Here is a 16,939-nt window from a genome sequence, read left to right as displayed (position 1 = left end):
GGCTCACGCCTGTAATTCTAGCACTTTGGGAGGCCAAGGCAGGTGGATCACTTGAGGTCAGGAGTTTGAGACCAGCCTGGCCAACGTGCTGAAACCCCATCTCTACTAAAAATACAAAAATTAGCTGGGCATTGTGGCATACACATGCAGTCCCAGCTACTTGGGAGGCTGAGGCAGGAGAATCACTTGAACCCAAGAGGCAGAGGCTACAGTGAGCCAAAATCATACCACTGCACTCCAGCCTGGGCAACAGAGCGAGATTCTGTATCAAAAAAAAAAAAAAAAAAAAAAAACAGCTTAAACCTAAATAAGAAAAATATTATTCAATGATTCACTTTTAAGTTAGCAATTAAGAAAAATATTATTCAGTGATTCACTTTTAAGTCAGCAATTCAAAAAGTGCTTCATATATTTTCAGCCACTGCATGCTGCATTATGCCACAACTTAGAAGTGTTCAAAATAGAATAATTGACAGAAACAGCTCTCTTGTCCAAACATAACAGTTTTCCATTAAAGAGAAATAAACTCTAAACTTTCACCTAGATCTTTCTTCAGGAGTAGACTGTGTTGTGATATGAAGCACTCCACACATGCTCACCCTTACAATATATTCAGATGCTATCCCCTTGGAGAAGTCTCCCTGACTACCCATCGCACACCCAGCCCTCCAAGCAAAATATTCACTCTTTTCTCTGATGCTGAAGATGTTATACCAGGACACTTATTTTATTATGTTATAATCAGTCTTTTTTTTAAATTATACTTTAAGTTCTAGGGTACATGTGCATAACGTGCAGGTTTGTTACATATGTATACTTATGCCATGTTAGTGTGCTGCACCCATCAACTAGTCAGCACCCATCAATTCGTCATTTATATCAGGTATAACTCCCAATACAATCCCTCCCCCCTCCCCCCCACCATGATAGGCCCCGATGTGTGATGTTCCCCTTTCCGAGTCCAAGTGATCTCATTGTTCAGTTCCCACCTATGAGTGAGAACATGTGGTGTTTGGTTTTCTGTTCTTGTGATAGTTTGCTAAGAATGATGGTTTCCAGCTGCATCCATGTCCCTACAAAGGACGCAAACTCATCCTTTTTGATGGCTGCGTAATATTCCATGGTGTATATGTGCCACATTTTCTTAATCCAGTCTGTCACAGATGGACATTTGGGTTGATTCCAAGTCTTTGCTATTGTGAATAGTACCACAATAAACATACGTGTGCATGTGTCTTTATAGCAGCATGATTTATAATCCTTTGGGTATATACCCAGTAGTGGGATGGCTGGGTCATATGGTACATCTAGTTCTAGATCCTTGAGGAATTGCCATACTGTTTTCCATAATGGTTGAACTAGTTTACAATCCCACCAACAGTGTAAAAGTGTTCCTGTTTCTCCATATCCTCTCCAGCACCTGTTGTTTCCTGACTTTTGAATGATTGCCATTCTAACTGGTGTGAGATGGTATCTCATTGTGGTTTTGATTTGCATTTCTCTGATGGCGAGTGATGATGAGCATTTTTTCATGTGTCTGTTGGCTGTATGAATGTCTTCTTTGGAGAAATGTCTGTTCATATCCTTTGCCCACTTTTTGATGGGGTTGTTTGTTTTTTTCTTGTAAATTTGTTTGAGTTCTTTGTAGGTTCTGGATATTAGCCCTTTGGCAGATGAGTAGATTGCAAAAATTTTCTCCCATTCTGTAGGTTGCCTGTTCACTCTGATGGTAGTTTCTTTTGCTGTGCGGAAGCTCTTTACTTTAATTAGATCCCATTTGTCAATTTTGGCTTTTGCTGCCGTTGCTTTTGGTGTTTTAGACATGAAGTCCTTGCCCATGTCTATGTCCTGAATGGTACTACCTAGGTTTTCTTCTAGGGTTTTTATGGTATTAGGTCTAACATTTAAGTCTCTAATCCATCTTGAATTAATTTTCATATAAGGAGTAAGGAAAGGATCCAGTTTCAGCTTTCTACTTATGGCTAGCCAATTTTCCCAGCACCATTTATTAAATAGGGAATCCTTTCCCCATTTCTTGTTTCTCTCAGGTTTGTCAAAGATCAGATGGCTGTAGATGTGTGGTATTATTTCTGAGGACTCTGTTCTGTTCCATTGGTCTATATCTCTGTTTTGGTACCAGTACCATGCTGTTTTGGTTACTGTAGCCTTGTAGTATAGTTTGAAGTCAGGTAGCGTGATGCCTCCAGCTTTGTCCTTTTGACTTAGGATTGTCTTGGCAATGTGGGCTGTTTTTTGGTTCCATATGAACTTTAAAGCAGTTTTTTCCAATTCTGTGAAGAAACTCATTGGTAGCTTGATGGGGATGGCATTGAATCTATAAATAACCTTGGGCAGTATGGCCATTTTCACGATATTGATTCTTCCTATCCATGAGCATGCTATGTTCTTCCATTTGTTTGTGTCCTCTTTGATTTCACTGAGCAGTGGTTTGTAGTTCTCCTTGAAGAGGTCCTTTACATCCCTTGTAAGTTGGATTCCTAGGTATTTTATTCTCTTTGAAGCAATTGTGAATGGAAGTTCATTCATGATTTGGCTCTCTGTTTGTCTGTTACTGGTGTATAAGAATGCTTGTGATTTTTGCACATTAATTTTGTATCCTGAGACTTTGCCGAAGTTGCTTATCAGCTTAAGGAGATTTTGGGTGAGACAATGGGGTTTTCTAAATATACAATCATGTCATCTGCAAACAGGGACAACTTGACTTCTTCTTTTCCTAACTGAATACCCTTGATTTCTTTCTCTTGCCTGATTGCCCTAGCCAGAACTTCCAACACTATGTTGAATAGGAGTGGTGAGAGAGGGCATCCCTGTCTTGTGCCAGTTTTCAAAGGGAATTTTTCCAGTTTTTGTCCATTCAGTATGATATTGGCTGTGGATTTGTCATAAATAGCTCTTATTATTTTGAGGTATGTTCCATCAATACCTAATTTATTGAGCGCTTTTGGCATGAAGGGCTGTTGAATTTTGTCAAAAGCCTTTTCTGCATCTATTGAGATAATCATGTGGTTCTTGTCTTTGGTTCTGTTTATATGTTGGATTACGTTTATTGATTTGCAAATGTTGAACCAGCCTTGCATCCCAGGGATGAAGCCCACTTGATCATGGTGGATAAGCTTTTTGATGTGCTGCTGAATCCGGTTTGCCAGTATTTTATTGAGGATTTTTGCATCGATGTTCATCAGGGATATTGGTCTAAAATTCTCTTTTTTTTGTGTGTCTGCCAGGCTTTGGTATCAGGATGATGTTGGCCTCATAAAATGAGTTAGGGAGGATTCCCTCTTTTTCAATTGATTGGAATAGTTTCAGAAGGAATGATACCAGCTCCTCCTTGTACCTCTGGTAGAATTCAGCTGTGAATCCATCTGGTCCTGGACGTTTTTTGGTTGGTGGGCTATTAATTATTGCCTCAATTTCAGAGCCTGCTATTGGTCTATTCAGGGATTCAACTTCTTCCTGGTTTAGTCTTGGAAGAGTGTAAGTGTCCAGGAAATTATCCATTTCTTCTAGATTTTCTAGTTGATTTGCATAGAGGTGTTTATAGTATTCTCTGATGGTAGTTTGTATTTCTGTGGGGTCGGTGGTGATATCCCCTTTATGATTTTTATTGCGTCTATTTGATTCTTCTCTCTTTTCTTCTTTATTAGTGTTGCTAGTGGTCTCTCAATTTTGTTGATTTTTTCAAAAAACCAACTCCTGGATTCATTGATTTTTTGGAGGGTTTTTGTGTCTCTATCTCCTTCAGTTCTGCTCTGATCTTAGTTATTTCTTGCCTTCTGCTAGCTTTTGAATGTGTTTGCTCTTGCCTCTCTAGTTCTTTTAATTGTGATGTTAGAGTGTCAATTTTACATCTTTCCAGCTTTCTCTTCTGGGCATTTAGTGCTATAAATTTCCCTCTACACACTGCTTTAAATGTGTCCCAGAGATTCTGGTACGTTGTATCTTTGTTCTCATTGGTTTCAAAGAACATCTTTATTTCTGCTTTCATTTCGTTATGTACCCAGTAGTCATTCAGGAGCAGGTTGTTCAGTTTCCATGTAGTTGAGCGGTTTTGATTGAGTTTCTTAGTCCTGAGTTCTAGTTTGATTGCACTGTGGTCTGAGAGACAGTTTGTTATAATTTCTGTTCTTGTACATTTGCTGAGGAGTGCTTTACTTCCAATTATGTGGTCAATTTTGGAATAAGTGCGATGTGGTGCTGAGAAGAATGTCTATTCTGTTGATTTGGGGTGGAGAGTTCTATAGATGTCTATTAGGTCCGCTTGGTGCAGAGATGAGTTCAATTCCTGGATATCCTTGTTAACTTTCTGTCTCGTTGATCTGTCTAATGTTGACAGTGGAGTGTTGAAGTCTCCCATTATTATTGTATGGGAGTCTAAGTCTCTTTGTAAGTCTCTAAGGACTTGCTTTATGAATCTGGGTGCTCCTGTATTGGGTGCATATATATTTAGGAGAGTTAGCTCTTCCTGTTGAATTGATCCCTTTACCATTATGTAATGGCCTTCTTTGTCTCTTTTGATCTTTGATGGTTTAAAGTCTGTTTTATCAGAGACTAGGATTGCAACCCCTGCTTTTTTTTGTTCTCCATTTGCTTGGTAGATCTTCCTCCATCCCTTTATTTTGAGCCTATGTATGTCTCTGCATGTGAGATGGGTCTCCTGAATACAGCAGACTGATGGGTCTTGACTCTTTATCCAGTTTGCCAGTCTGTGTCTTTTAATTGGAGCATTTAGTCCATTGACATTTAAGGTTAATATTGTTATGTGTGAACTTGATCCTGTCATTATGATATTAACTGGTTATTTTGCTCGTTAGTTGATGCAGTTTCTTCCTAGCCTCAACGGTCTTTACATTTTGGCATGTTTTTGCAATGGCTGGTACCGGTTGTTCCTTTCCATGTTTAGGGCTTCCTTCAGGGTCTCTTGTAAGGCAGGCCTGGTGGTGACAAAATCTCTCAGCATTTGCTTATCTGTAAAGGATTTTATTTCTCCTTCACTGATGAAACTTAGTTTGGCTGGATATGAAATTCTGGGTTTAAAATTCTTTTCTTTAAGAATGTTGAATATTGGCGCCCACTCTCTTCTGGCTTGTAGAGTTTCTGCCCAGAGGTCTGCTGTAAGTATGATGGGCTTCCCTTTGTGGGTAACCCGAACTTTCTCTCTGGCTGCCCTTACGATTTTTTCCTTCATTTCAACTTTGGTGAATCTGGCAATTATGTGTCTTGGAGTTGCTCTTCTCAAGGAGTATCTTTGTGGTGTTCTCTCTATTTCCTGAATTTGAATGTTGGCCTGCCCTATTAGGTTGGGGAAGTTCTCCTGGATGATATCCTGAAGAGTGTTTTCCAAGTTGGTTCCATTTTCCCCCTCACTTTCAGGCACCCCAATCAGACGTAGATTTGGTCTTTTTACATAATCCCATACTTCTTGCAGGCTTTGTTCATTTCTTTTTCTTCTTTTTTCTTCTGGTTTCTCTTCTCGCTTCATTTCATTCATTTGATCCTCAATCACTGATACTCTTTCTTCCAGTTGATCAAGTCGGTTACTGAAGCTTGTGGATTTGTCACGTATTTCTCGTGTCATGGTTTTCATCTCTGTCATTTCGTTTATGACCTTCTCTGCATTAATTATTCTAGCTATCAATTCTTCCACTCTTTTTTCAAGATTTTTAGTTTCTTTGCGCTGGGTACGTAATTCCTCCTTTAGCTCTGAGAAGTTTGATGGACTGAAGACTTCTTCTCTCATCTCGTCAAAGTCATTCTCTGACCAGCTTTGATCCGTTGCTGGCGATGGGCTGCGCTCCTTTGCAGGGGGAGATGCGCTCTTATTTTTTTAATTTCCAGCTTTTCTGCCCTGCTTTTTCCCCATCTTTGTGGTTTTATCTGCCTCTGGTCTTTGATGATGGTGATGTACTGATGGGGTTTTGGTATAGGCGTTCTTCCTGTTTGATAGTTTTCCTTCTAACAGTCAGGACCCTCAGCTGTAGGTTTGTTGGAGATTGCTTGAGGTCCACTCCAGACCCTGTTTGCCTGGGTATCAGCAGCAGAGGTTGCAGAAGATAGAATATTGCTGAACAGCGAGTGTACCTGTCTGATTCTTCCTTTGGAAGCTTCCTCTCAGGGGTGTACTCCACCCTGTGAGGTGTGGGGTGTCAGACTGCCCCTAGTGGGGGATGTCTCCCAGTTAGGCTACTCAGGGGTCAGGGACCCACTTGAGCAGGCAGTCTGTCCGTTCTCAGATCTCAACCTCCATGTTGGGAGATCCACTGCTCTCTTCAAAGCTGTCAGACAGAGTCGTTTGCGTCTGCACAGGGTTCTGCTGCTTTTTTTGTTGTTGTTTAGCTGTGCCCTGTCCCCAAAGGTGGATTCTCAGTTGAAAATGCAGAAATCACCAGTCTTCTGTGTCGCTCGCACTGGGAGTTGGAGACTGGAGCTGTTCCTATTCGGCCATCTTGCTCCGCCCCCCCAACTTCTTTCCAGTTGTTTCTGTAGATAACATCACTACTGTAAAATCTAAGATTGTTAATTCAGGTATTTTTTGGACTCTGCATTCTGATGGCCCAGCTAGCACCATCCAGCTATAATCAGTTTTGTTTTGTTTTGTTTTGGTTTGGTTTTTTTTTACTGTACTGTGAAATTTTTGACTGGTAAAAGGATATCTTAGTCACTGTTCAATATTTAAAGATAAAATTTTTTATTAGCATTATCTTCTCCAAACTAAATATATTCACTACTTTTCGTCATTCCCTGCATAAAGGTTTTCCAAATCCCTTGAACAACCTGGCCACCCTCCCCTGAATGCCCTTTGCTTAGTAAATATCCGCATGATTCAGAAATAACATTCAACACTGGAGCCAAATCTATTTATCTGAAGCAGACCTACACAGCTCTCCAGAGTTTATGCCATTATTATCCCTTTTATGTCAAACCAACTTATAACATGTTTCTGTAAAGAACTAAGCATCTGGGATAGTGTATAAGATAAAGTCATTCAACAGGCATATATTAAGTAGCACCAATGTACCAGGCACTGTACTAAGAGCTGAGGATCCTACCATAGTCACATCAAGGAGGTGTTTCTTGTGTAGCTTCTCAGCATGTATTAACACATGTGTCACACATAAATGGGGGTTTCATAAACAACTACTTTTGGTATGCTCTGGGTTATATCAATATTAACAGGCTTCTTTTTTTTTTTTTTTTCTACTTGTTTAAATATCCTTTTATTTTATTTACACAGAGGTGGCATGTAATAAGGCGACCATGAAAGGTTGGTGTCCAAGAAACAATAAAAAATTCATTTTCTTGCATATGTAATATTAATATAGATGCCAGTTCATGACACGCAGTTTTTCTTTGCCTGTACAAATATATATATATATATATATATATATTTTTTTTTTGCATTTCACTACTTATTTCTTTTTTTTTTATTTTTTTTATTATACTTTAAGTTCTAGGGTACATGTGCATGACGTTTATATCATGTATAACTCCCCAATGCAATCCCTCCCTCCTCCCCCCTCCCCATGATAGGCCCCAGTGTGTGATGTTCCCCTTCCCGAGTCCAAGTGATCTCATTGTTCAGTTCCCACCTATGAGTGAGAACATGCGGTGTTTGGTTTTCTCTTCTTGTGATAGTTTGCTAAGAATGATGGTTTCCAGCTGCATCCATGTCCCTACAAAGGACGCAAACTCATCCTTTTTGATGGCTGCATAGTATTCCATGGTGTATATGTGCCACATTTTCTTAATCCAGTCTGTCACAGATGGACATTTGGGTTGATTCCAAGTCTTTGCTATTGTGAATAGTGCCGCAATAAACATACGTGTGCATGTGTCTTTATAGCAGCATGATTTATAATCCTTTGGGTATATACCCAGTAGTGGGATGGCTGGGTCATATGGTACATCTAGTTCTAGATCCTTGAGGAATTGCCATACTGTTTTCCATAATGGTTGAACTAGTTTACAATCCCACCAACAGTGTAAAAGTGTTCCTATTTCTCCACATCCTCTCCAACACCTGTTGTTTCCTGACTTCTTAATGATTGCCATTCTAACTGGTGTGAGATGGTATCTCATTGTGGTTTTGATTTGCATTTCTCTGATGGCGAGTGATGATGAGCATTTTTTCATGTGTCTGTTGGCGGTATGGATGTCTTCTTTTGAGAAATGTCTGTTCATATCCTTTCCCCACTTTTTGATAGGGTTGTTTGTTTTTTTCTTGTATATTTGTTTGAGTTCTTTGTAGATTCTGGATATTAGCCCTTTGTCAGATGAGTAGGTTGCAAAAATTTTTTCCCATTCTGTAGGTTGCCTGTTCACTCTGATGGTAGTTTCTTTAGCTGTGCAAAAGCTCTTTACTTTAATTAGATCCCATGTGTCATTTTGGCTTTTGCTGCCGTTGCTTTTGGTGTTTTAGACATGAAGTCCTTGCCCATGCCTATGTCCTGAATGGTACTACCTAGATTTTCTTCTAGGGTTTTTATGGTATTAGGTCTAACATTTAAGTCTCTAATCCATCTTGAATTAATTTTCGTATAAGGGGTAAGGAAAGGATCCAGTTTCAGCTTAGAAACAGGCTTCTTTTTTAAGGCCTTTTGCAAATTCTAATATATACATCATGACTCTCTAAGACTAAGAATATAATATGCAGCATTTCCCAAATATTTGATCATACCACACTGTTTCCACAAAGCATCTTGAGAAGCATCTCCTGAGAATACTTTGTACAGTACCTTCTAGAATCTATAGAGGAGTAAGCAGATCATTGTGGTCTAGGGAAATAAGAGCAAAGGAAGCATCCCAGGGCGAGATCCAAGTAAAAGTACAAGTGTTGGATGCAAGTACAGGGGGTGTAAGGGAAAGCTTCTAGAGAGAAGAGATACTCAATACAGATCTCCAAGGACACGTCTGAGTAAGTTAAGTGAAAGAAGTCAGTGGTGAGGTTTTCAGAAAGACTTTTCAGGTATAAGCAAAGCCCAAAGGGGCTTACTATGTGCAGTAGCATTTCATGGTCAGAATGACAATCACATTTACATTAGCTTGAGGAATCACAGGAAAACATCATATTTTTAAAAACCATGAAAAAAATTCATTAGAAGTCCTCAACTTCTAATGAGAATGTGACTGCTATCAGTCAGGAATTCTCCCCACTCCCAAACCTACTCTTCCAAAAAGTATACAAAACCAAGAAGAAAGAAAAATTTGAATTAAATAAAAACATTTTCAATGAAGTCAAAAAACATATCATCTGTAGATACCTAAATATAACTATGAGTTGCTAAAAACAATTAAGATTGGGAAGAAGTTAATAAGGGAGTTAAAAAGAGTCAAATCACAGAAAGTGGAACCTGTCCACTGTTGCCTTGAATCCCAAAAAGCACCAATGAAAACACAGCTTTCTAAAAATTGAAGACCTATTCTGAAATCTAAAAACTGTAATTCTTGTTTACAAGGATGTAGGAGCTGTATTGAGCAAGGCAGGAAATGGTTTGATTTAGAGTAGCAAAAAATGAGGGGCTCTAAAAAAAACACACACACAAACAAGCCATATTTGCAGGAAGCTATCTGCTTCTGTGGCATAAACTTGTGGAGAAATATTCTATGTAGAGAATTATTCTGTGTGGTGATGACTCTCCCTACATAACTGTAATGAGCTCTACAGAAAATATCTGGTCTAGTAAAATACATACATTTAATAACTAAATTAATAAAAAAGAAACAAGTACAGGCATAAATCGGAGATATTGCAGGTTTGGTTCCAGATCATCACAATAAAGCAAGTCACATGAAATTTTTTGGCATCCCAGTGCATATAAATGTTATGTTTATACTATACTGTAGACCATTAAGTGTCCAGTAGCATTATGTATAAAAAAAAAGTACATGCCATAATTTAAAAATAATTTATTGCTAAAAAATGCTAATAATCATCTTGGCTTTGAATAAGTTGTAAGCTTTGTGCTGGTGGAGGGTCTTGCTCTACTTTAATGGCTGCTGACTGACTACAGTGGTTGTTGCCTAATGTTGAAGCATCCATGGCAATTTCTTAAAATAAGACAATGAAGTTTGCTGCATCAATTGATTGTTCATTTCATGCAATATTTCTCTAGTATGCAATGCTGTTTGAGCATTTTACCCACAGTAGAACTTCCTTCAAAATTGGAGTCAATCCTCTCAAGCCCTGCCACTCAGTGCTCTGTCAACTAAGTTTATGTACTATTCTAAGTCCTTTGTTGTCGTTTCAACAATGCTCACAGCATCTTCACCAGAAGTAGATTCCATCTCAAGAAACCTCTTTCTTTACACATCCATAAAAACCACTCTTCGTTTGTTCAAGTTTTATCCTGAGATTGCACCAATTAAGTCCCAACTTCGGGCTCTGCTTCTAATTCTAGTCCTCTTTCCATCTCCAACACATCTGCAGTTACTCCATTGCACTGATGTCTTGAACCCCTCAAAATCGTCTGTTAGGGTTGGAACCATCTTCTTCCAAACTTCTGTTAATGTTGATATTTTGACCTCCTGCCATGAATTGTGAATGTTGTTAATGGCATCTAGAATGGTGAACCATTTTAAAAAGACTTTCAATTGACTTTGCTCAGATTCATCAAAGGAATCACTAGGGCAGCTGAGCACTATGTAATTTATTTCTTAAATAGAAAGATCTGAAAGTCAAAATTACTTCTTGATCCATGAGCTGCAGAATGGATGCTGCATTAGCATCCATGAAAGCAACATTAATTTTCTGTACATCTCCATCAGACCTCTTGAGTAACTAAGTGCATTGTCAATGAGCAGTAATATTTTGAAAAGACTCTTATTCTGAGAAATAGGTCTCAACAGTGGACTTAAAATATTCAGTAAACCATCCTGTAAACAGATAGGCTCTCATCTAGAGTTTATATTTTCATTTATAGAGCACAGGAAGAGTAGAGACAGCATAATTCTGAAGGCCCTAGGATTTTCAGAATGGTCAATGAGCATTGGCTTCAACTTAAAGTCACCAGTTGCATTAGCTCCTAACAACAGAGTTGGCCCATCCTTTGAAGCCAGTCATTGACTTCTCTCTAGCTTCGAAAGTCCTAGATGGCATCTTCTTGCAATAGAAGGCTGCTTTGTTTACACTGAAAATCTGCTGTTTAGTGTAGCCATCTTCATCAATGATCTTAGCTAAATCTTCTGGACAGCTTGCTACAGCTTCCACAGCAGCAGCTGCTGCTTCACCTTGCACTTCTATGTTATGGAGACAGCTTCTTCTGTAGCCTCTACTAAGTTTTAATCTTTGCTAGCTTCCTCACCTCTATCAGCCTTCATGGGATTGAAGAGAGTTGGAGACTTGCTGTGGATTAGGCTTTGGTTTAAGGAAATGTTGTGGCCGATTTGATCTTCTATTCAGACACAAAAAGTTTCTTCATATCAGTAATAAGGATGTATCACTTTCTTATTATTCATGTGTTCACTGAAGTAGCATTTTAATTTCCTTCAAGAACTCTTCCTTTGAATTCACAAATTGGCTAACCAATTGGTGTGAGAGGCCTCGCTTTCAAAGTTATCTCACCTTTCTACATGCCTTCCTCTATAATGTAAGTCATTTCTAGCTTTTCGTTTAAAGTGAGAGATATGGTCAGGCGCAGTGACTTGTAACCTCAGAACTTTGGGAGGTCAAGGACTGGCAGATCACTTGAGGTCAGGAGTTCAAGATCAGCTGGACCAACATGGTGAAACCCTGTCTCTACTGGAAATACAAAAAAAAAAAAAAAATTGGTTGGCATAGTGGTGGGCGCCTGTAATCCCACCTATCCACTCTATCTCAAAAATAAATAGATTATAGATGGATTATAGATAGATAGATAGAGATAGATAGATAGATAGATAGACAGACAGATAGAGAGACAACTCTTCATTTCACTCAAACTTTTAGAGGCCATCATTGTGGCATTATTAATTGGCATAATTTAATATTGTTGTATCTCGGGAATAGGGAGGCCTGAGGACAGAGAGAGAGATGGAAAGCAGCTGATTAGTGGAACCATCAGAACATGCACATTTATAGATTAGTTCAATAAAGAACTTTTATACATTAAGTTCTATAGAGAACATTTATAGATTAAGTTCTGTTAAGATGGGTCCAGTTCATGGTGTCCCAAAACATTTGAAATGTAATAGTAATATCAAAGGTTACTGATCACAGATCACCATAATAGATATACAAATAATGAAATACCTTGAAATATTGTGCGAATTACTAAAATGTGACAGACAATAAGTGAGCACATACTATTGGAAAAACTGATGCCTTGCTTGATGCAGGGTTGCCACAAACCTTCAATCTAGAAAAAAATGCAATATCTGCAAAGCACAGTAAAGTAAAGCACAATAAAATGAAGCATGCCAGTACAAAATTAATACAAGGCAATATAAAGAAAAAAGATATCAAAAACAAAAAGAACACAGCAGAAAAATGTGACCAAGGAGAAAAAAAATCAAACAGAAAAAAAGTAATTCTTATAATACATTCATTAAATCATATTGTGAAGCTGTAATAATTAAAACAGGAGGAGGTGAAAAGAGTAGACAGATGGATGAACAGATTAGTACATTCAGAAGCTGACCCAAATACATACGTGAATTTAGTATATGGCAAAGATGTCATCTCAAGTCAGCATGAAAAAGAGGTACTGTTTAATAAATGGTGTTAAAGCAGCTAGGAAAACATCCAAAAAATGTTTACATCAAATCCATATTTCACACTATACACAAAGATAAATTTCAAATAGAGCAAAAGTTTCAACTCTTACCAAACACTGCTAGAAACAAAACCTTACAACGTGTACATACTTCCATCATTGGCCATCTATGAGGGTATTTGATGCCCAAGCAATTGATACTTTCAACACTTTTAATAATTGCAAATCAAATTAGTAGAAATACGGCACCTGGTTTTACATTTGCATTTCTCTGGTTACTGCAGTTTAAATATATTTTAATGTGTTTATTGACCATTTGAATTCCCTCTTTTGTGAATTTGCCTGTTTGAATCTTTGTCTACTTTTTTATTTGGTTTTATTTGGTTGTTTGTCTTTTTCATATTGATTATTTTAGGATTCCTTTTTACTTTCTAGAAAGTAATCCAGGTTTGCTTTGTGTGAGGCAATTAGTTTCTCCTGTATCATTGCTTATCTTTTAATTGTATATATGGTATCTTCTGATGTGCACCTGTTTTTAATTTTGATGGAGACAAGTTGTCATTCTTTTTCTTTGTGATTTTTCTTTTTTGTGTCTTGTCTAAGAGGCCTTCCTGACCTCAAGTTCATAAAGATATTCTATATTATCTACAAAGAAGGAGAAGAAAACGGAGAGGAGAAAGGAAAATAAAATATTTAATATTTATAGTATATATTTGATTCCTATAGTATAGCAAAGCATATTAGAAAAGTAAGAGACTAATGACAGACTAAGGATAATCTCTGTAATGTATATCACAAGCCAATCTTTTTTTTTTTTTTTTTTTTTTTTTGGAGACAGAGTTTCACTCTTGCTTCCCAGGCTGGTGCAATCTTGGCTCACTGTAACCGTTCAAGCCATTCTCCTGCCTCAACCTCCTGAGTAGCTGGGATTACAGGCGCTACTACATCTGGCTGATTTTTGTATTTTTAGTAGAGACAGGGTTTCACCATGTTGGCCAGGCTGATCTCGAACTCCTGACCTCAGCTGATCCACTTGCCTCAGCCTCCCAAAGTGCTGGCATTACATGCATGAGCCACCTTGCCCAGCCCCAATCTTTATAACACAAAAACAACACTAGAAAGCCACAAGAATATATAGCAACACAAAAGATAATCGTCAAAATACATTATCAGTTGATAATGATAGAACTGTTTATAGAAAATTAAATACAAAAAACTTTAATTGGATAATAGAAGAAATACTAATTTAGAATAAGCTATAAGTCTATGTTTCACCTAATAGATTAACAAAAACCCTTAAATTTTGACAACAGCCCATTGACAAGGCAATGGAAAAACAGATACTTTCAATTATTGCTGATGAGAATATAAATTGGCACAAGGTCTATAGAAGGCAACTTGAAAACTTTTTCTAAATTACAAATATTTACAACTGTTTACTCAGCAGTTCTATTTCTGACAATGTATATTAAACTTACACATAGGAAAACGAACAATATTCATTGCAGCACTGTGAGAGCAAAAAATTGGACTATTTTAAATTATCAACAGGGATCCGATTTTAAAAAGTATATCTGTACAATAGCATCCTATGCAGCTGTAAAAAAAGAATGAGGAAGCTTTCCATATACTGATACGTAAAGACCTGTGAAATGCATTGTATGTTTTTTGTTTGAGGTTTTTTAATGAAAATTATATATATTCAAGATGTACAATGTGGTGTTTTGATATACATAGTGAGTGGATTACTACAGTCAAGCTAATTAATATATCCATCTTTTCATATAGTTGTCTTTTCTCTGTGTGTGGGAGAGTGGGAAGGACACTTAAGGTCTACTCTGTTAGCAAATTTCTATTGTACAATACAGTATTATTAACTATTATGCTGTACACTACAGCATTATTCACAATTACCAAGATATGAATAAATTATTATACACACACAAGTGAAATATTATTCAGTCTTAAAAAAGAAAGCCTCCCATTTGCAACAATATGGATGAACCTGTGGAACATTACGCTAAGTGAAATAAACCCACGCGAAAAAATGCTGCATAATCTCACTTATAGGTGAAATCTTCAAAAGTTGAATTTATAGAAACAGAGAGTTGAATGGTGGTTACCAGGGATGGAGAAGTGGGAGAAATGGGAGGCCCTGGTCAAGGGGCACAAAGTTTGTTGTATGGGATGAATAAATTTGGGAGGCCTACTGTACAGCATGATGAGTCCAGTTAATAATAGTACTGTATATGGGACCTGTGTTGTTAATTTAGCAAAGCAACTTGTGGAGGAAATGGGTAGGAGACAGAGTTTTGTGAAAGGCAGGGAAAGAATATATCATTTATTGGTTTGTATTTGCCTAAAGAAACCCTTGGAGAATAAGAATACAAAATGAGCTAATTACAGTGGTTACCAATGTGTGAAAAAGGGACAGGAGGTAAATGAGGAAAAAGAGAACAAGGAAAGGGCGGCTTTGCAGACTACACATATTTACATTTTTAAAAATCTTTTAGGCCGGGCGCGGTGACTCACAACTGTAATCCCGGTACTTTGGAAGGCCGAGGCGGGCGGATCACGAGGTCACAAGATCAAGACCATCCTGGCTAACAAGGTGAAATCCCGTCTCTACTAAAAATACAAAAAATTAGCTGGGCGTGGTGGCGGGCACCTGTAGTCCCAGCTACTGGGGAGGCTGAGGCAGGAGAATGGCGGGAACCCGGGAGGCGGAGCTTGCAGTGAGCCGAGATCGCGCCACTGCACTCCAGTCTGGGCGACAGAGCGAGACTCCGTCTCAAAAAAAAAAAAAAGAAACATTGTATTGCCTATTCAATTGATTTAATTTAAAAATTAATTTAAAACAACTAAACTTAATAATATTAATTTAGTTGAAAAAACAGCAGTGAAACAATACAGGTGATATCTTCCGCTATCTTTCTTCCTGTCTCAAAGTTTGAAAAATTGTAGAGATTCAGTGGAGAAGTGGTCCTCTGATTAAAGTTCTAGTATGATGCTATTTTTATGTGTCAAAACAAATTAAGTTTCCTATGATATTTCAGGACAGGAATTATAAATTCAAAATGTTTTTTCTAAAGGATACTATAAAGGGATGAAACAATTTATGGTAAGCTGAAGCAGTGAAGATATTCCATGCAATACAAAAATACGAACTTCAAATTAATCTGAAGATCACATACAAAGGGAAGGACGCAACTGTACCATTAAATGATCAACTGACAACATGAAGCAGAATATAGTGAAATTCATAACATTTTATTATCACATCTATTTCCTGCAATTCAGAAAAACCATAAAGAATATCTTCCAAATCTGTAATTTAATGCATAACACTGTAACACATTTGTAAAGTAAGTTTTAAAATGAGTCAGCCTTATAAGGCTGAGTGACATTTTGTCACAGATTTAAAGGAAATGCTGTCTCTGTTAAGATCTTATAATATATATAATAAAGAAGCACACAGAATAAGGTTAGACAAATTGGAGAATTTTGTTATCACTTTAACATCAGGGTGTTAATGCATATGTAACCACAAATATTTGAACTATTTCTTCCATTATATCAGATGACAAGAAAGGTGCCTGAAAATTGTCTTATTTGTTCAGGTAAATTAAATGATGTCAGATCAATGAATGGTGTGCTTATCGTTATAGAATCTAGATGTTCAGAGTATCATGGGCTAAAACAACATTTGTAATGGTGTGAAAATGAAATGCTTCAACATCAAAAAGATTCATTTCCCAGAAAGGATTTATTTTTACAGTTATTCTTTTTCTGTTGGACTAGCTGGCTTATGATTCTTGTCTGCAGAAAAAGAACCTGAAAACAATAACTGTCACTTTAATTAAGCACAGCAAAGGTAGAGAAACAAAGGGAGCATTCAAAATGGATAGAGGGGTGGGGAGGGAACATTCTTGTGTTTGTTAGTTCACCTGAAACTAACTCTTAAAGTTAGTTTAAGAGCTAAATCTTGTTCTCATAGAAGCACATACTTGGTGTACAAGAAGGAATGACCACAGGATGGGGCCAAAGGCGAAGACAGTTGAAACTCAATGAGCTGAAAAGCTTACTATAAAGGGAAAAAAGGAAAGGGACATTCTCAAGACATTTTACTACAGATCCTGTGGAAGTAATGTCATTTAGTCTTTACTGACTTTTCCTTGAACTTTGGCATTTTTACACTTTTTTTTAGCTATTTAATTTCAGCAGATGAGGGA

This window comes from Trachypithecus francoisi, unplaced genomic scaffold, assembly GCF_009764315.1.
Source record: "Trachypithecus francoisi isolate TF-2019V2 unplaced genomic scaffold, Tfra_2.0 Lachesis_group2, whole genome shotgun sequence".
Classification (NCBI taxonomy): Eukaryota; Metazoa; Chordata; class Mammalia; order Primates; family Cercopithecidae; genus Trachypithecus; species Trachypithecus francoisi.
Note: the sequence above shows the minus strand (reverse complement) of the source record.